At 37.8% G+C, this 19,974-nt stretch overlaps 1 long non-coding RNA gene across 2 annotated transcripts in view; it reads right to left on the minus strand.

Moving 5' to 3' along the window:
* LOC149172202 (uncharacterized) overlaps positions 1-10,464 on the minus strand; it is a 37,119-nt gene extending 26,655 nt beyond the window's left edge. For both annotated transcript variants that reach the window (XR_016259615.1, XR_016259614.1), the window contains exon 1: positions 9,897-10,464. This is a non-coding gene — a long non-coding RNA (uncharacterized LOC149172202). The remainder of the gene's footprint in view (positions 1-9,896) is intronic.
* Positions 10,465-19,974: the final 9,510 nt, after the last annotated feature.

Genomic DNA, 19,974 nt, shown 5'->3' on the forward strand with positions numbered 1-19,974 from the left:
GTGATCCCTTCAGGTGTATCTTCCCAATACAAATATTCTGTGGATGTAGCGGTCACCGATCTTTGGGTCTGTGAACCACATAGACATAAACCAAAAAAAATAAATAAATAAATAAAAAACAAAAAACTTCATAGGTCTAACCAACAAATATATATATATATATATATATATTATATATATATATATATAATATATTATATATAAATACATGTCCATTTCAATGGTCTACATGCCCAAAACTCATGTCCGTCTGTTCCAGTGTCAGTGTCATGTGTGACTTAGATTGAGCATAAACAGATACATGTGAGAAAGCAAAAGCACAACTACTAATTGCAGAGGAAATACAGGGGACACAAAAAAAAGGTACAGAAAATTATATTTCACTGATTAACTAATTCAATTGAATTACTTCTTGTGCCCCACAATGATTGATTGAGACAGTATTTGGGAATCTTTCTTATATTATTCCTAAAACTGCATTGGTTCATTTTACTGCATTAGTGATAGTTTATTGGTTGACTAGGGCACAATGATTAGTGTTATTTTCTTAAATTCAGTCATAAGCTGATGTTTTTCAATATTCTGTCACCACCTCACCAAATTGAGATGAATGATTCTCATGGAGTGTTGGGTCCCACTCTTTAGGTGATAAGAATTTATTTTTATGTAAGCAATTCTCTACTTGTAAGGCTACGTCGGCTAGAAAGATAGCAAGAAAGTTCCATATCATCATATTTGTCATTTACTGGCATTACCTTGACATCTTCTCATCCTTCCTGATAAATATGATGACATCATCTTCCCATCCTTGCTATAAACATCATAATATCATCTTCTTATCCTTTCTGGAATTTACTTTTCCCAACTTGAGGTGTATTTTTTCAATGGCATGGTTTTCTGGTTTATTTCAAAATTTTGGAGACTTTCTTCATCCATTTCAAACAGTTCTAAAATATCCAATTAATTCCTCTTAGTGATATCAAAATCGAAACAATCATTGAACTGACCGACAACAGAAATCAAAACTAAACAAAAACTGAAAACAGAACTGGACCACAAAACCAGTCAACCAAATAATAGATCAAATATTCAACTTTTGGAAAAATTACAAATTCATGTGCATCCATATGAATCCAAACGATCATACACAAATATGCAAAGTTTCTCATGTATGTAGCAAGCAAGGGTGCATATAACCAAAATAGCACCAAGTACAATCCATATCTGAAACCAAAATACATCAACAAAGATGTTCTAAAACTCTCCAAATCAGCCCAACAAATTCTTCAAATCAGCTCTCCAAATCAACCCAAGATACTCAACTCAAAATTTCCAAATTTTTGCAATGAATTGTGAGTCAAATGGAGGGTGGGGAGCTCTTTAAATAGCATTAGGGTGGGCCTCTGGTTAGGTTTTCATGTTCAAACTTTATATATTTTATCGATTTTTTTTTAAATATTCAAGTCATCCCCATCACCAGCTATATGGCTTTGTACAGAATGGAGTTGGGCGGTTCTGTACAGAACCAGTTAGTTTTGACATTTATCACCAATTCCAGTATGGAACCAGCCATTTACAGTGTGGAACATTCAATAGAACCAGTACGGACCCCTAACCGATTGGTTCAGGATGGTTTCACCAAAAATAATCTAGTTCTGATAACTTCGATTTCTCTGGCTAATGATTTTGTCTGGCTTCTGTCAGCATAACTTAGAACTTTTCATTTCCAAACTTTCAATACTAGGTCTAAGAATTTAGAAAAAGGCTTTTCTAGTGTTGGTAAGATTGAAATAGTCCATGCATCTAAATCCATGCATGGAGAAATCAAAACTACAGTTTTAAGTTTGTAGTACATTTCAACCAGCAATTCATGTCGCAAGGGTGTTGTTATAGGTTTAAAGATTTCAAAAAGGATAAAAGTTATGTTACATGATCATAGCTTTGGTTTAGAGCACCTAAAACAATCACAGATTGTTTTATGACAGTTTTGCGGCATTTATATTTCTGGATTTATGGATTGAAAGAGTCCAGGACCTATATAAAGCACTAAAACAATGAATCTCACAAGATTAGTTGAACTAATGAGACCTACTAGGTCAAATTCTTAGCAAATAATTCATCTTAAAGATATCAATCAATGACTCATTTATTGCTAAAACACAGTTCAACAAAATGACCATAAAAAAATTTATGGCTTCAACTCCTAAAGTTTTATACACCTTTTGATTTTACTTCAAATATGTGAAGCATGTTGGCAATTTATGGCATGGAAACAGTGTTCAATGATTTCGATTCCAAGAGATGCATTTCTTGAACAAATTCTAGATCTCTTATTTTGCATTTATTAAAATAGCTCTCTCGAATAATTGTTTGGGTTCCTCTCCTTTCCTGACATAAAACTTTGACAAATAACCCAATAAAAAGCAAACAAGAATAAAGCCAAACCATAATGGATAAATTATTTCTCCAAGCATTTTGTATACCATGCAAACAGTAACAAATAACTGACATGTTAGGCGGCTACAATATGTTTCACAATGGGGCTTTCATTAACACTTCAAACACATGTAATGCTGCAATACAGTACTCTCAGAAAAACTCAGTACAATCCTACTCCACAAATCACCCAATATATTGGCTCTTACACGGTTAGGATATGATGCAATGACTGTCCTGTCACCTGGATGGCACGTGCGAGCTTTGATTTCCCTAACTTCATGCCATGGGGAGTCTGTGAGCCCATAATGGCTAAATCAAACCTTGAATCCAACATTTCTATTGACAATTCTGCTCTGGTTACTGTTGATTCCAGTGTTGATGCAACTGTGTCTGGACAGAAATTCCTGAATGGTCAAAATGCCCTAGGAAGTTCATTTTGGAAGTCTTCCACAATGAAATGGATCTTTTCTTGATGGAACTCCAATAGTCATTTAGTTTTCTGAATACAATTTTGTGTGTGCTGATTATCAGCAACAAGCATTGCTTGGCCATTTCATGGACCAGATTCCTTTGTGGATGATCATCAAGGTATGGATGCAGGAGGTAGGGGAGTCTCAGATGGCTTTGGAAAACTACCCATAGCTTGACCATGGGCTTCCTTTTTGTTTTATTCTTTGAATAAAGTTGTTTTTGATGAAAGTGTTTCCAGCAATCCTTGGTAAATATAAACACCTTAGTTGTCTTCTCCTGGTGGTATGAGAAACTCTCGGTGAAGAGAAACACACAGTTATGTCTTTTCCTGGTGTTTGCATCAAGTTCCCTGGGATAGCCATGCAATACTGGCCTTTCCACAAACATATTTCTTATTCTCTCACTCACTTTAACTATCACAGGCCTGAGAAACTTTACAACCCTCAGGGGCCAGAAAAGCATGCCTGAAGTTTAACTTGTCCAAAGACCTTAAAGAATAAGTTCTGATTGGGGTTGGCAAAAAGATGTTTATATAACTTGTGAGGTACCTCTCTCCTTAGAGCCCATGGGAGGGAAAATTGCTTCCATCCAAATAAAAAGTAAATGTTATCAAAGAATAAGGGAATCTATAAGACAATGCCTCCAGAATATCCTTTTCAATGAAGCACTTCAAGTCAGGGTGGCCACACTCAACGGTCATTTGAATATTGTCAAGATTCAAAGTGCCAAAGGGGCACAATTCCAGGGCCATCATCCAATGGCTTAAAACAGGCGACAGGCCTACAAAAGGATTTTTTATTTTTTAGGGGCCCTATATTCAAAAGAAGGCTTGAAGAGAATCTCCACTACGAAATCAACTAAGGGTAGGCTTACTTAAAAGATGAAATTGAGAAACAATATACTTCTCAGTTCTCCCTACAAAAGATTTTTCAATTGCAAATACTAAATGAGGAACGTCCACACAACCTTGTCTTGGAGTTGTGTCACAAACTTTATGAAGCGCAAAGAATACTGTGTGACTAGTCTTTGACTTTGGGTAAGTTAGCTTCTACCCTCTCAAACATGAACAATGATGATGGTAAGCCCTAGGATTAGACAGATTCCAGTGTGAATTCTATAATGCTACTTAGTACTTTGTCAATCCAGACATTTTGCATAGGTTTACAAAGAATCCATCACACAGAAATCATTGAGAACCAACTTAAACAAAGGCATTATCAAGTTTATACCCAATGTTAAAGATTCCAAAGTGAATATGGGTTGGAAGCCTATCACTCCGTTGAATGTCTCATGTAATAGTCTTACCAAAGCTCAACACTCATAATCAAGCATATTCTCATGATTATTATCAAACCTGAGCAGACTTGTTTCACCAAAGGGCAATTTATCATCGAAAATATTATTGCAGTCTGTGAGGGCATGGAGTGGCCCAGTCATTATGGCCATAACATCTTATTCATCAAAAAAACCAGCTTCGAGAAAAAACTTACAAGATAGTAGGGTATCCCTTTATTCTACCTCTTGCATTTGAGCCAACTTCTCTAAAGGCTACTAAAATATTATTCACCAAGACCTAACTTTGTCTCTCTTAATGAGTGTAAAATTAAACCAGAGTTAATCCTTCTTTGATCAATTTTCCAAACAGAGGCCAGTTTCTTTCTGATAGCTCATAGGGTCAAGGAAGGTCTCATTAAAGCGGATTCATCTGCACAAACCATACCCAATGATGCTTGTGAATGTGCTAAAACTCAATGTTCTAGAACAAAAGTCAATTAATAATGTGCTATGGATTACTTAGGCATTTTCTGCAAGGCCCTAAGCTCTAAACATTCAGTGAGCTAAAACCTATTGCTACAGGTAGAGCTCACAGGACATGCCAGATTGACTTAAAGGTAGAGCTCACAGAAGATGCCAGATTGACTTAAATTATAAGGGCGGGCTTGTATCAAGTCAAGCCAGAAATTCAAATTCCTAGGTATTTCTTTCTCTTTTCAAGCAACATTTGAGGAACAATGGGACATGCTTATCCAAATACGGGAAAAGAATTTTGGTAAATGGATTTATAAGCCCAAGACTTTAGCAGCATGATTTCAAATCTGCGCTAAGCGTTGGCTCCCATGCATGTTATTATTTATTGTATGTGCCCTAGGTTGCGTCTTTGCACCAACTTTGATGGGGGGATGGTCTTCAACTTTTCATAGATTCAGGAACCTTTAATACACATGGAAGGAATGGAGTGGCTTGGGTATCCGCAGAACTCACACTCCAACCCATCCCTCTATGCTAAGTGAATTGTTTGTGCTCTGGAAGGAAATTGCATTCACATGGTAAAAATTTCTACAGGGGACTGAACCTTCAATCATTTATCAATAAGCATTACCCCAAACAATTTTAAGATTAAATGTACCTTTCTAGCCCATAGTATATGGAAAGCTTGGAAGGTTATAAAGCCAAAACCTCCATATAATCCACCTTGGCATCCCCACAATAAATAACTTTTGATAAAAACATATATTCTGGTTGTACCAATTCCCCAACTTGGCTTGGCAATAGGTATTGACCTGCTGTAGTCACTTACTTCACATTTCCATCCCGTAAAAGCAATCCCTTCCTTGGAGATTAATTACCGTAAACTGTGGACTTCCACTCAACTTGGCAGCTTATGTGAACTGAAAACTTTTTATTCATTTAGAAAAACAAATAATAATATATTGTTCAATCAAACTCTGGTCATTAGTGAATTTTGTTGGGTTGCATATCATTGTCTATACCTAGAATCACCATAGGTGGCCTCATCCTCTAGACCAGCCTCCAAATGATAAGCTAAACAAAGTTCCATCGATAATTTCGAAGGGTGAGAAGCAACAAGAAAATAATCACTGAGAAGTTAGTGCCCCAAAGACTGAACCAAGAAACAATCCATCAAGAAGCCACCAACATAATGACAAAAGGATGAAATGCCCACATTGGGATCTGATACAAACTGTTATGATGTACTAATGATCAGGGCCTTTAATTTTGGACTTTCCTTGATTTTGGTTTTGGCATGTCATATGGCACTTTACTAGCTAGGTGTATTAAGGTCAAGGTTTGAGATGTTATATGGTTTTCTTCCAAACCAGTTTTGTAGCCCTTAGTAGCACCATTTTTCGGTTGAAACGAACCATGTATGTATTGTCATCATTAATAATAAAAAGAAGTATTACCCACCAAAAACAAAAACAAAAAAAGAGGTCTCAAGCTTCCATTACTAAACTTGAACTCAACCTTTTACCAAATAAACACACGTCTTCAATAACACATAGAATAATTAACAGGTCCAAAAGGGTTCCTTCGCTTGGGGAGAAAACAAATCAAATAAAACAAAAACAAAAAGAGGTCTCAAGCTTCCATTCCTAAACCTGAACTCAACTTTTTACCAACTAAACACAAGTCTTTAATAACACACAGAATAATTAACAGGTCCAAAAGGGTTCCTTCGCTTGCGGAGAAAACAAATCAAATAAAACAAAAACCAAAAGAGGTCTCAAGCTTCCATTTCTAAACTTGAACTCAAATTTTTACCAAATAAACACAAGTCTTCAATAACACATAGAATAATTAACAGGTCCAAAAAGGTTCCTTCTCTTGGGGAGAAAACAATCAAATAAAAAAATTATCACCAAAAACTCGCTCGAACTCAGGTAAAAGTCAAAGAATCCACATAACTCCCAAAAATTTTGGAGCTCAACAAAAATTTGGTTGCAAATAAAAAATGCTACAGAAGCAGTAAGTTCCAATTGACTCAAGAGGCACTCAAAACAAGACATTTTCACACAAAACGTGAGTACTGGAAAATAAATTTCGTCAATTTTTGCGGAAGTTGCACTGGGAAAGCAGTAGCCTCAGTCAATCCCTACTACTACACAAATAATTGTCATGATTTTTAGTTTTTAACGCAATCAAATCCAATTAATTTATTTATTTTATCTTTCCATGCCAAAAATTCGCTCCACGACCCATTTCATTTTGGAATGTGATGCTTTCAGAAACATCAGGGACAATTATGGCAATATGTTTGCATCGGTCCCTTGGCATTGTCTTTTTAGCGAGGTGACTGTTAGAAGGTTGGGTCAGTTCATCGTCAATTTGAATAAGAAAATGGTTGAAATACAAAAATCGAAAAGCATGGAGGTTGGTGATCCCATAGACTATTTTTAGTCTCATGGACATTAAAATATCATTCATTCATTCATTAAAACAATGAACCGTAATCAAATAAATTTAAAAATAACTCCATGACCATCCCCAACCAGAAAAAAAGATCCATCATATGGACCCAGTAATTAATGAAAATGACATCGTATCTCAGTCGCAGGCCTCAAAATTATATATTGACAGACATCATATACCATCAACATTATCATTGGTTTTTTATGTCACTATATTTTCCATCGCATCACCGCTTGACACTGCGTGTCATGCAATCATTGTCGAAACATTATCTATAAACCGAAGGGAATATCATTTTCTGTGGGTCGTTTGGTGGAGAAGTAATCATCAATTCAGCGGTTCTACCACAAACTTTACTAGTGGATTTCCGAACCTGCAAACTCTTTTATTTGTTTACCAAGATGGTCGGAGGAAGATGCCACAGCAGCAGGCAGAAAGGATTTTCCCCATTAGAAAATAGTGAAGTTGCAACTAGTTGCTCTTCCTGGGATGAAGATAAAAATGAAAAAATATCCTAATCAGTCAAAGAATTTAAATTATTAGAGTTGCAACAACTGGTGAATGAAGCTGTCTAGTAGCACCCAGATTTAATTCAGAAGCTCAAGGTAACAGGGATTGTCACGAACAACAAAATGAAGTAATGCAAAAGAAGGTAGATAGTGTGAGTTGTTTGCCTAAAATACAAAGTTCGGGAGTTTTGTTCCTGTCATGTCCCTTCCCAAAAGAATTTGTAATAGGTTTTGTCTCTCCACAATTTTGTACAAATTTTGTTAAGGAAAAGGACCGAAGCAATTTGTACTTAGGAACTTAGGAGAAATGAAGGCCAGATTAATTTGCTAGTGGAAGGTGGGGGCCACCCACGTGGGAAAATGCATTGGGAAATTCGAATTGCCTTGGAGGAAAATCATATGGCTTTCGAAGGGGCCCACATGGGGAAAAGGGAGGCCCACGAAGTCATTAGAAGGAAGAGTTCCTCACTTGGGGATTCATTCATTCTTGCATATCGAAAATCACTTGAATATTTGCTCGAGCTGCTTAGCTGAGTCAACTGGTTGCTTAGCCACGAATCTCTCAAGCGGGAGATTCAACATTACCTTTGGGGGACTATGAGTGCCACCCTAGGAAGGCATTTTCAGAGCACCAGGGAGGATTCATAGCCAACACATTCATCCACAAACCAACAGTGCATATTTCAGGGCCAGCAGAGAAGGGAACACGCAGTTGGGGACAAAGCTTTATTGGGTCAGCACTTGCCGGAGGAATCTGAAGAGTTGAAGGACTTTAGGAGGTCAGCACTTGGGAGGAGTTTTGGAGCATGTGGGTGCAACAATTGGGCAGTTCAAAACTCATCCTTGGAGGACAACACAAAGGGAGACACTGAGCAACACGTGGGTCTTGAGGGAGAGAGCCATAGCACAATAATTACAGTTGGAAAGGAAGGAAATTCATAAAGGGTCTCATTTCGGTGATTTGGGGCAGTTTTGGAGAGCTTTCCTAGCTTCATTCAGACAGGCCGAGTTTGTCAGCTTCAGCAGAGGACAGACTCCTTGGGGGTCGAATTTCAGAAGTTTGAACTAGGCCAAACCCTTCCTGGGTTTTGGTGGGTTTTTGCTGAGGATACGGGAGCTGAAGTTTTATAATTTTCTGAGCACGGGAAGCAATGATTCCAGCGTTTTTGTTCCAGTAGACAGTGTAGATCAGTTCTAGAGCAGCAGTTGGGCAGCTCTCAGATCAACATTTGCTCACCTGGGTTTTGTCACGCTTGTCCTTGGAGACAAGCCCAAGCCTAGGGGCACCATTCCATTCACTGTTGTATTTGCCCTTGATGATTTAATAACATGGCTCGGCAGTTCTCTATTTCCAGCGTTTTCATGGGTGTATGATGTTTATTTCACATTTCTGATTGCTAGATTGTCTGTTTGCTTTGTTATCACTTAATTTCCTAGTTAGAAACATTACAGTTCCGGATCACTCCTTCCCCGAGAATTCGACCAGAGGCAATGTTGTACTAGCAGTAGATCCAATCCAATATCCTATAGTAGATCCTCAGGATGTAGAGGCAAAGTTCGATGAAAGAAATGGGAAAAAGGTAAATAAAATATCTTGATCCTGGGATCAAATCTCTCTTCCAAGATCTCTCCTTCAAATTGGGCTTTGAACAGTGGCCCTTTACGTGCTCCGTTCTCCATTCGTCTTAAAACTCTCTCTACAGGGAAAACGCTCATTATAGAGAATGCCATTCCAGAGAATAGGTAGCCAAATGGTACATACAATACCAATGCCAACTTTCATTGAAAGCAAGGCATGTAATCTAGATGCAGAAATTCAAACGATCCATAGGATATCTACAATGATAATGCGACCTTTCTGTTTGTTGGAGTTGAAAGTTTGAATCCAAACAACAGAACTTGTTAAAGAGTTTTTTGTAAATCTGAGTGATTGTAGGAAGGCCAGATGCGTAAGCTAAGTCATCTGTTTTGGTCTCCAGTGTTTAATGAAATAGGGGACCTGGTTATGGAAGACTATTATATTTATGCACTATGTGCATCACCTTCATGGTGATTTTCATTTTAATTGAACAAATAGAGAGGGAATACTTTAAAACGACAACCAAAAAAACAACAAAATCTGCAAAAAAATGCAATCTGAATAATGCGGCAACAAAGTTCATTCAACGCAGCAACAACTTAAAATTAACGGATATCGAATTCAAAAAGGTATGTAACTCCATATTGAACCCTAACAAATGTGGATGGGCTCGAAAGTTTTCTCACCTTGAGAAACTGCCGCTGGCTGGGGGCTTAGGTGATGAAAATTATGTTAACCAGTTTCTGCCCTATGGTCGACGATGTGCTTCCCATACTTGAGGACTTCTGCCCCGTGCACCGATTGCCAGGTCCATGAAATTCCACTGACGAATGCATCTGGGCATTATGATTATTATTAATGTGATAAGTGTTATTACTACCAGCCCCGGCTGCTACTGCCCTCCTCCCATAGGACCATGTTTCGCTGGATACCTCAAACTATACGAGGCCTCGAGCTTAGCCGCTGGGAACTGCGGCTTATTATTAAACCTACTAATTTGTTGGTCTCTGTGTAACCTCTCTGACTTTAAAAGCATGGTAAAACCTCAGTATTAGAGGAAAATATACCTTGTAAAAACCTGACGCCAAGGGTTTAACGGTGAAACTCTGGCCAAATCTTGCAAAATGAAAATCCACAGATAGCGGAGGAGGAGACAAGCTCAATGCTGTGAATGGATCCGAATCCCTTGAACAAATTCCCATTCCCACAGCAATGAAGCTCTGAAGTCCCTGAATGAAAGTCGAGTAATGATTCCAGAGGCCCATGCGTTTGTTTAGTTAGTTTGCTTAACTTTTTGCAATTTTAACTGAATGAAACTAGCAATTGCACCAAATGTTGCAATGGAAACGCCGTAAGGCAATAGCATATAACATTAATTAATGTTTCTCTGACAATTTTTGAAAGGCAGAAAAATATCTAGAAAAGGCAAGGACCATGCTACAGTAAAAACTTACATCTTGCTACCTTAGAGTAGGACCAAGCTCTAATCCTTGAACTCTATTGGAAAATTTCAGTGAGCACAGAGTTTCTCCCATGTCATTTTCATGGATACTAATTTGTACAAATAAAGTCTTTGTGCATCCTCCTGAGTGAACATGCATCAAATTGGTGTTAGATGTTGTGCAAAGACTCTGAGATAAGACAATATCATACCATCTCTATATGAGCTCATTCCTTCTACCATCAGCTGCCAAAACATGGCTCCTCCACCTACTCTTCCCATGCTAGCAGAAGAATATATATAGTGAAAACTTACATCTTGCTACCTCCGAGTAGGACCAAGCTCTAATCCTTGAACTCTATTGGAAAATTTCAGTGAGCACAAAGTTTTTCCCATGTCATTTTCATGGGGACTAATTTGTACAAATAAAGTCTTTGTGCATCCTCCTGAGTGAACATGCATCATATTGGTGTTAGATGTTGTGGAAGGACTCTGAGACAAGACAATATCATACCATCTTTATACATTCCTTCTGCCATTAGCTGCCAAAACATGGCTCCTCCACCTGCTCTTTCCATGCTAGAAGAAGCATATATTTGTTTATAAACCATATCAAATAAATTGTCTCTCTAGTCAATGCCGAATCTTGGGTCTTTAGAGGATTTCTCAAAATCTACAAACAGAACTAGTTTCTTCAATATTCTACTTCCATCTTCTAGATGGTTCTTTATCCAACCTAACCGAATAGTTAATAAATAAGGGCAAACTTCTCTTTGTATTCAGACTGATGCCCTTCCAAACGAACTTTATTTATGTATAGACATATGCAGTGAATAATTAGGAATATGTTAATAAACCCCAATTATTCTCCAGAGCGATAAGAAAATAAGGGCAAACTCATTTCAAAAATTCTTAATGCTACCGTTCCATCTTCACTTAGATTGTGGTGGAAATAGGAAGCTTTCCCGAAGGATTACAGGAAGAAAATGAGACAACATTAAGAAATTCAGTTGAATTTGGAGGAGATGAATGTGATGGCAAGGCAAATCTATTAAACTTTAATAATCAAATATGTTGAATAAATCTGCCACCATTGGAAGAGGAACATTTAATCCCATGAAGCCACTGATGCGTTGGGCTGAAGGTCCCTCACCAATTTGAAGAATATACGGCTCTCTAATGATATTTCTCAAAGGAAAACAAGAAAACAATGTTCTCACACCATAGGGCGTTTATTATTAGCTCCATATTTGCTAAAATTTGCATTTTCTGTCTTACAAACATTCTAAAGCTAAGTTGTCTTCTTGCATAGACGCAGACGAACAATGATGAGGAGAATTAGGGATTTAAAAATATAAATTTGCATGCCTGCTAGTTCCTAAAGAATATCCCAATAACTCTAGCACATATAAAGAGCAAATTCTTTCTAGGAAAAGAAAAGGCAAATCTGTTAAACTTAAATGATCAAACATGTTGCATAAATCTGCCACCAACGACGTTGAAACAGTACATTTACATTAGTCTCACGAAGAAGCATGAACATGCCAAGTTCCAACACTAAAATATTTTTTAAAACATATATATGGAAATGTGTTCATCTCTTCATTGGATGCATTGTGCATTTGATATTCATAAGTTCTCTTCCTGGGCGCACTTACTCTTTCTTGGCACACACTTGTGTTTGATTCTTGGTGACATGCTTGGTTTTTCAACACATGGATATTTTCTTGTTGGTACTCTCAGTCTGCTGCTGAGATTTGAAAAGTGGAATGACAAAAACCAAAAGTGGAATTGCGTGGGGGTGGTTCCCTAGTGGTGAGCTTCACCAATTCAAATATGCACCTAGTTGACTTAGAACCCAAATAAACCATACGCCAAATTGACTTGAACAAAATTTCATATTTTTGGCACACTTATGATCCTCTTAGGTTAGCCATTTTCGAACTTAGTTTTTACTTGTCTCTTCAAGTTTTCTCTGCAAACCATTGCACAAACCACTACCATTTAATGGCCCCTCAAACAGCAGATTCGATGAACTTTTTACGAAGCGAAATCATACCAATTTCCAAGGCTAATTTGTGCTAAAATTTATTGTGTTTTGGTTGCTGCTTCCCCAACGAAATTGTGCCTTTGTCAGCGGCATTTCGTGGCCCTTCAATATAGTGATTTGATGGGTGCCTTTCCAACTAAAAATGTGCTCCCTTTTGTCGCGACTTGGTTGGTAAATTCTCAGCAAAATCATGGATCTAATCCTAGTGAATTCGTCCTCTTTTTATACTGCATTTTGGTCACCAAAACACCCAGCAAAAACGAACCTCTTGGCTTTGTCAACCGTGTCTGCAATTGTAAACTTGTGATATTACCTCTCTAACATTGCATATTACATTTTTTTCAACCTTCACTAATTTCATCTTACTGGGCCCTGGTTGTCCACACATCTGCCTCTGCCCACAACTTAGCAATATTTTCATTATTGGTTTGATCAAATATCACTGGTGATATGTTTCTCCCACTGTCATTGTTCATTGTAAGCAGATTTATTGCATCTGCATTCAAATATTTCAAGGTAATGTCCTAGTTTATTGTAGAATCCATTGACAGAAAAGAGACACTTGCAGTCACTATAGGAAAAGCGTATCATCATTTGATATATTGATTTATCTAGATTCTATAGGAAGGGGAAGCTGGGTAGAATGTACCATATATGTGAGCTCTAGCTTGAATTTCACAGCCCCAGTATCTCAATGCAGCATTAACATATATACAATTACTAAGGTCCATGGGTCTGCAAATGCTCTCGATCCTTTCTATAACATATTGTCAAGCTTCTCAAAATTAAGCAAGTTGAGACAAACAAATAACAAATGCGTCATCCTTTGAACCTTGCAATGTACATAAGCTTGTAGTCGGAATCATGATTGGCTGAGTCACATTTTGTAAATGCCAGACCTAGGATCAATAACACTCTAGAGAGCTTTGTTGAAAGCAATAATCACAAATGTATCAATGACATTCTTTTCTTCTGCCTACAAAGATGAGCACCCCCAATCACACCTGTATGAAGCCACTGATTCGTTGGGTTAAAGGTCCCTCACCAATATACGGCTCTCTAATGCTATTGCTCAAAAGAAACCCAAGAAAACATTGTTCATACACCACAAGGCGTTTATTATTACCTCCATATTTGCTAAAATTTTCATTTTCTGTTTTACAAACGTTCTGAAGCTAAGTTGTCTTCTCTGAGCATAGATGCAAATGAACAATTTTCAAATGATGAGGAGAATTAGAGATTTAAAAATATAAATTTGCATGCCTGCTAGTTCCTAAAGAATATCCCAATAACTCCAGCACGTATAAAGAGAAAATTCTGTAGGAAAAGAAAAGGCAAATCTGTTAAACTTAAATGATCAAATATGTTGCATAAATTTGCCACCAACGACGTTGAAACAATACATTTATATTGGTCTCACGAAGAAGCATGAACTTTCCAAGTTCCAACACTAAAATATTTCTTAAAACGTATATATGGAAATGTGTTCATCTCTTTATTGGATGCGTTGTGCATTTGATATTCATGAGTTCTCTTCGTGGGCGCACTTCTTTCTTGGTTCGCACTTAATGTTTGATTCTTGGTGACATGCTTGGATTTTTCAACACCTGGATATTTGCTTGTTGGCTCTCTCGGTGTGCTAGCTGAGATTTGAAAAGTGGAATGACAAAAACCAAAAGTGGAATTGCGTGGGGGTGGTTCCCTGGCGGTGAGCTTCAGCAATGCACAATATACACCTAGTAGACTTGAAACCCAAATAAACCATACGCCAAATTGACTTGAACAAAATTTCATATTTCTGGCACATTTATGATCTTCTTAGATTATCCATTTTCTTGGCTATTTTCGAAATTAGTTTTTACTTGTGTCTCTTCCAGTTTTCTCTAGAAATCATTGCAGAAACGACTGCCATTTAATGGCCCCTCAAACAGTAGATTCGATGAACCTTTTACCAAGCGAAATCATACCAATTTCCATGGCTAATTCGTGCTAAAATTTACTGTGTTTTGGTTGTTGCTTCCCCAGCGAAATTGTGCCTCTGTCATTGGCATTTCATGGCCCTTCAATACAACGATTTGATGGGTTCCTTACTGCCTAAAAATGTGGTCCCTTTTGTTGTGACTTGGTTGGTAAATTCTTAGCAAAATCATGGGTCCAATCCTAGTGAATTTGTCCTCTTTTTACACTGCATTTTGGTGACCAAAACACCCAGCAAAAATGACCCCCTTGGCTCTGTCAACCATGTCTACAATTATAAATTTGTGATATTACCTCTCTGACTTTGCATATTACACTTTTTTTCAACCTTCACTAATTTCATCTTACTGGACCCTGGTTGTCCACACATCTGCCTCTGCTCACAACTTAGCCATATTTTCATTCTTGGTTTGATCAAATATCACTGGTGATATGTTTCTCCCACTGTCATTGTTCATTGTAAGCTGCTTTTTTGCATCTGCATTCAAATCTTTCAAGGCAATGTCCCAGTTTATTGCAGAATCCATTGACAGAAAAGAGGCACTTATAGTCACTATAGGAAAAACGTATCATCATTTGATATATTGATTGATCTAGATTCTACGGGAAGGGGATGTTGGGTAGAATGTACCAGATATGTGAGCTCCATCTTGAATTTCCCAACCCTAATATCTCAATGCAGCATTAACATATATGCAATTACTAAGGTTTGTTACAAGGTAACAGAAGCTTTAGCGGGCCTGCAAATGCTCTTGATGCTTTCTATAACATGTTGTCAAGCTTCTCAAAATTAAGCAAGTTGAGACAAACAAATAACAAATGCGTCATCCTTTGGTCCTTGCAATGTAACTAAGTTTGCAGTCGGAATCATGATTGCCCTCTAGAAAATGGCCTTTCAACAGTGAATTCAATACCAAAACTAAGGATTGTAAGAAGATACATCCTTGAGTTCTCTCCACTGGTGAATGACTAATTAATTAGAAGTATAGAATATCTACTTCTATTTGGCAATAAAACATATTCCTAAGAGATCTTTGATATGACCAATGAGGAACTTTAATCTAGTTGCCACCGACAATATCACAATCATAAAACAAAGTCTAAGTTAGACGGCTCAAAAACCATGCTTTACTCAATGGAGTAACTTGAATCTCTTCTTCTGCAGTTTCCTTTAATAGGGGATCTGATAAATCCTTAGTGCTGATGAAGGTATGGCATCTAACAGCTTTGATAGCACAGCAAAGTAGAAGAAAACAGTTTACCCATGTAGTAATATCTAGGATTGTTTTAGCTGAGAATGTTTCAGTTGAGAAAACTTTTGCTATAGAGGAAAGGGCTAATAGTGATCCTAAAACAAATTCGATGGTCCACCAGGTAATGGCAACAATGGCTGGTAGTTTCTTGAGATTTAGCTTTAATGAAATAGCTAACACAAACAAACCATGTAAAAGCTTCTACAGTGATATCCAAGATGCAGCTGCAATCCGATGACGTGATCCGCGTGGAGGCTCAAGTGGAAGCACTATGTCTCCATTTCGAATCCCACTACGATGCCCTTGACCGCGCAGCAAGGCACGATGTGCTGCAAGTCCTGACGTCCGCCTGGAAAACACCTCTGGAGAAACCCTACCTCTGGATTGGGGATTGGCACCCCGCACTCTTCATCAATCTCTTCCACGGCCTCGTCGTGCATTACCTTTGGACCGCCTCCGTCTCGAACCTGCGACGTCAGAGAAGAATTAGTACCGCAGGGGTGGGCTGGCTTATGCGTCAGAGGACTTGCTGAACGAGGTTGAGAACATCAGAATGGTGCTGTGCACCATGGTTCCTGCCCTTTTTCACAGAATGCGCCGCGTTCAGCTCGGCCTGGGAGGCCCCATTGCCAAAGACTGGTCACTGGCCCTGCTCCGAGACCACCAAGAAAGTTCCCCGGGATCGAGTCGCCGAGAGGATCAAGACGCCGTGGTGGCACCGGAGAGTGGATTCACAGCGTAGGTCTGGGAATTGAATAGGGAATTACAAGATTCAGAAGGCGCTAGACTAGAGAGTGGATTCACAGCGCAGATACGGGAATTGAATAGGGAATTACAAGATTCAGAAGGCGCTGGACTGGAGAGTGGATTCAAAGCGCAGATCTGGGAATTGAATAGGGAATTACAAGATTCAGAAGGCGCTGGACTCTGCATCCTCTGATTTAACGCACAGAAAATGAATTTGCCAAAGTGGCTTGGAGGGATCCAGGGGAGGGGCTGTTGCCAAATTAGCTACATAATTCTTCACAAAATCCAGCCTGCAATTGTCTGCCTCCGTAACCAATTTGTAATATGTAACTATTTCCAACAAATTTGTAACTGTTTTGATCGACGGTTCAAGTTTTTGTAATCGTCTAACATCTAATCGTACGGTGTCCAAGGATGACAGGTAGGCAAAGAATTTGTTGCTATTTTGTTGACTCAGGAATCCCTGCGATAATTCTCCCTCTTGCATGAAATGAATTATGACATATAAATTCCCTGAATTCTCCGGCCGAAACCTTTGGTTTCCGTTTTGAGTCTGTTTCTGTCTTTGGGTTTCTCTTTAGATTTGATTTTTTTAACCAGCTTTGGATACAACCCCTTTGATGCAAACATGGGGTTTTTCTACTAATTGGGCTTAACGGCAAAAGCCAGATGGCATCCTTGCTTCACTTCCTTGAGCACAACAATGTCCTTGCATTCCTCTACAAGCTGTCTGATATCTGAAAATCCTAGCAACTTCTCATCCAGAATCATGCCAGTTGCTTTCCAGAAGTCTATATGAATGGGCCCAAATAGAGTATCCCTTTTCTGCATGTTTGTTGCCATTCACAACTCGGTTCAGCCATGCTTTGAATTCCTCCAACGAAGCCGATTTATTCTTTTCTGTAGACGATGCTGAAGATACAGGGCTCCTAGGCTTCTCTGTTCTAATAAAATGGCCATGGAACCCAGGCTCTGTCTGTGCCGGGCCACTGCCCATTAAATCAAATGGAAGGCCGCATGTACCATCCCATCTACCACTGAGGGTGGGTTTAAGACTCAGTAAAGTTTCCCTACTGTACTTAAGAACGGATGCATTATTTGATTCTTCCATTTGTCTATCGTGAACAGAGGTTGAAGAAGCAGGAAAAGCAGTAGAGAAAGACTCATTGTCGTGAACAGAGGTTGAAGAAACAGGGGAAGGAGCAAGAAAAGCCTCTGTATCATTATTAGAGGTTGAAGAAGCAGGGAAAGCAGTAGAGAAAGTCTATGTTTCGTAAACAGAGATTGAAGAAGCAGGGAAAGCAGTAGAGAAAGTGTGATCAAATACACTATTCCCTCTAGGAGAGTGTGATTGATGATCTTCATCTTGTAACGACCCGAGAAAAGGCAACCCTTCCAGACAATCGTTGGCCGAATTTAACATACCTTTACGAATTTGTCTCGCAGATGGGCAGACCAAGAAAATGTTATACGATCTCTGCCAGAGCATCTGAAAAATGTAACAGAAATCCACAATCCCAATGATGAAGATAAGATTTGCCGGTGGTGGTGTATCCATCGCCCAAAAAAGAATATCAACGATCATCATTTTCTCCATTTCATATCTCTGGCCTGTGATTCATGTGTGGGTAGACCAAGAAAATGTTATACGATCTCTGCCAGAGCTTCTGAAAAATGTAACAGAAATCCACACTCCCAACGATGAAGATAAGATTTGCTGGTGGTGGTGTATCCATCGCCCAAAAAAGAATATCAGCAATCATCATTTTCTCCATTTCGTACCTCTGGCCTATGATTCATGTTACACATAATTATTCCTGAGTTAAAATTTAGGAACCATTAGTCATACTTAAACCATTATTCATACTTGCAACTAATTTACCATTATTCATAGTTCAGCTAATTTAGCAGAGTTATAATCAGTGAAGTGAAATTAAATGGTTGATAAATGTTTACGGCCATAAAAATAAGTATATGTTATTTGTAATTCAGAGTATTTGTAAATCCAAGACAAAAGTGGAGGTTTGTAATCCAGATAATTTGTAAAGCCATGACCAAAGTGGAGGTTTGTAATCCAGATAATTTGTAATTTGTAATCCAGAAATTTGTAATTCAGAGTATTTGTAAAGCCAAGACAAAAGTGGAGGTTTGTAATCCAGATAATTTGTAATTTGTAACCCAGATAATTTATAAAGCAAGTAATGTGTATGTACTCCAAAAGAAAGTTCATATCTAACTAGATCCACATGTGTGAATAATGTGAATTGGCATGGCATCAATATAGTATCATGGTGGTCAATAAGATAAATTAACTTACATGAGGCAAAACTTCCATATATAAACTCCAATTGAGGTGATTTTTGCATTGCTGGAAAAGGTACTCTTGATGAGTAGAAGAACATTAATATGTTGGGAACTTTTTTCTTGGATTTTTTACCCCGAAAATGACCATTTCGAGCCTCAAATTGGATTTAGAGTTTTTGGACCTTAAGTCACTAAAGTAAGACATACCCTCATAATGAACCCTACAATCCAATGCTTCTAGTTTTCCACCTAAAAAATACCCAAAATAATTAAAAAATTATATAATAATGAAAGATTTCAATTCAAAATGTTTCCTAAACTTTTTTTAACCCAAACCATAATAATGAGCCTAAGTGGAATTTGAACCCAAAAAAAATTCAAATAATAATATCATTTAAGTGTATCGCATATACTAACTCATTCATTAAACCAAAAGAAATTTAACTCATTAATTAAACCAAAAAAAATTCAAATAATAATATTATTTAAGTGTATCGCATATACTAACTCATTCATCCAAAGGAAGTTACATAGAGATTTTATCGAGTGGAATATCATTACCTGAAGGAGTACTTCAAATACAAACTTGCTTGATCATTTCAACGAAATCGTGCTTGTAGTCACCTCCCTTTTCAATTTTTAAAAACCAAGTTAGTAAAATCAACCTCAATTTGATAAATAATCATTATAAAAATTTAATGTCGTTATGAAATGTGTATAAAGCTTCGTAAAGCCACTAAACACTAAAATGAATATCAAATAATTAAGGGAAACCATACATATAGATCCATCTCTAATCAATAATCTATTTGCATGCAAACTTTATTATCGCTTCTCTATCAAAAGAATTTGACTTTATGCTAAATCTTTAATCTAAGTATAGGCTAGCTCCTTCACAAAAATAAGGGACGACTTATAGTGCTCCATATTAGTATAGGGAAGTGGTGTTAATTAAATGTAAAGCTATATAGATGAGACAAACAATGTCATTT

Source organism: Pinus tabuliformis, chromosome 4_2 (assembly GCF_031772625.1).
Source record: "Pinus tabuliformis cultivar Carrire ecotype Pingquan chromosome 4_2, CPIR1, whole genome shotgun sequence".
NCBI classification, from domain to species: Eukaryota; Viridiplantae; Streptophyta; class Pinopsida; order Pinales; family Pinaceae; genus Pinus; species Pinus tabuliformis.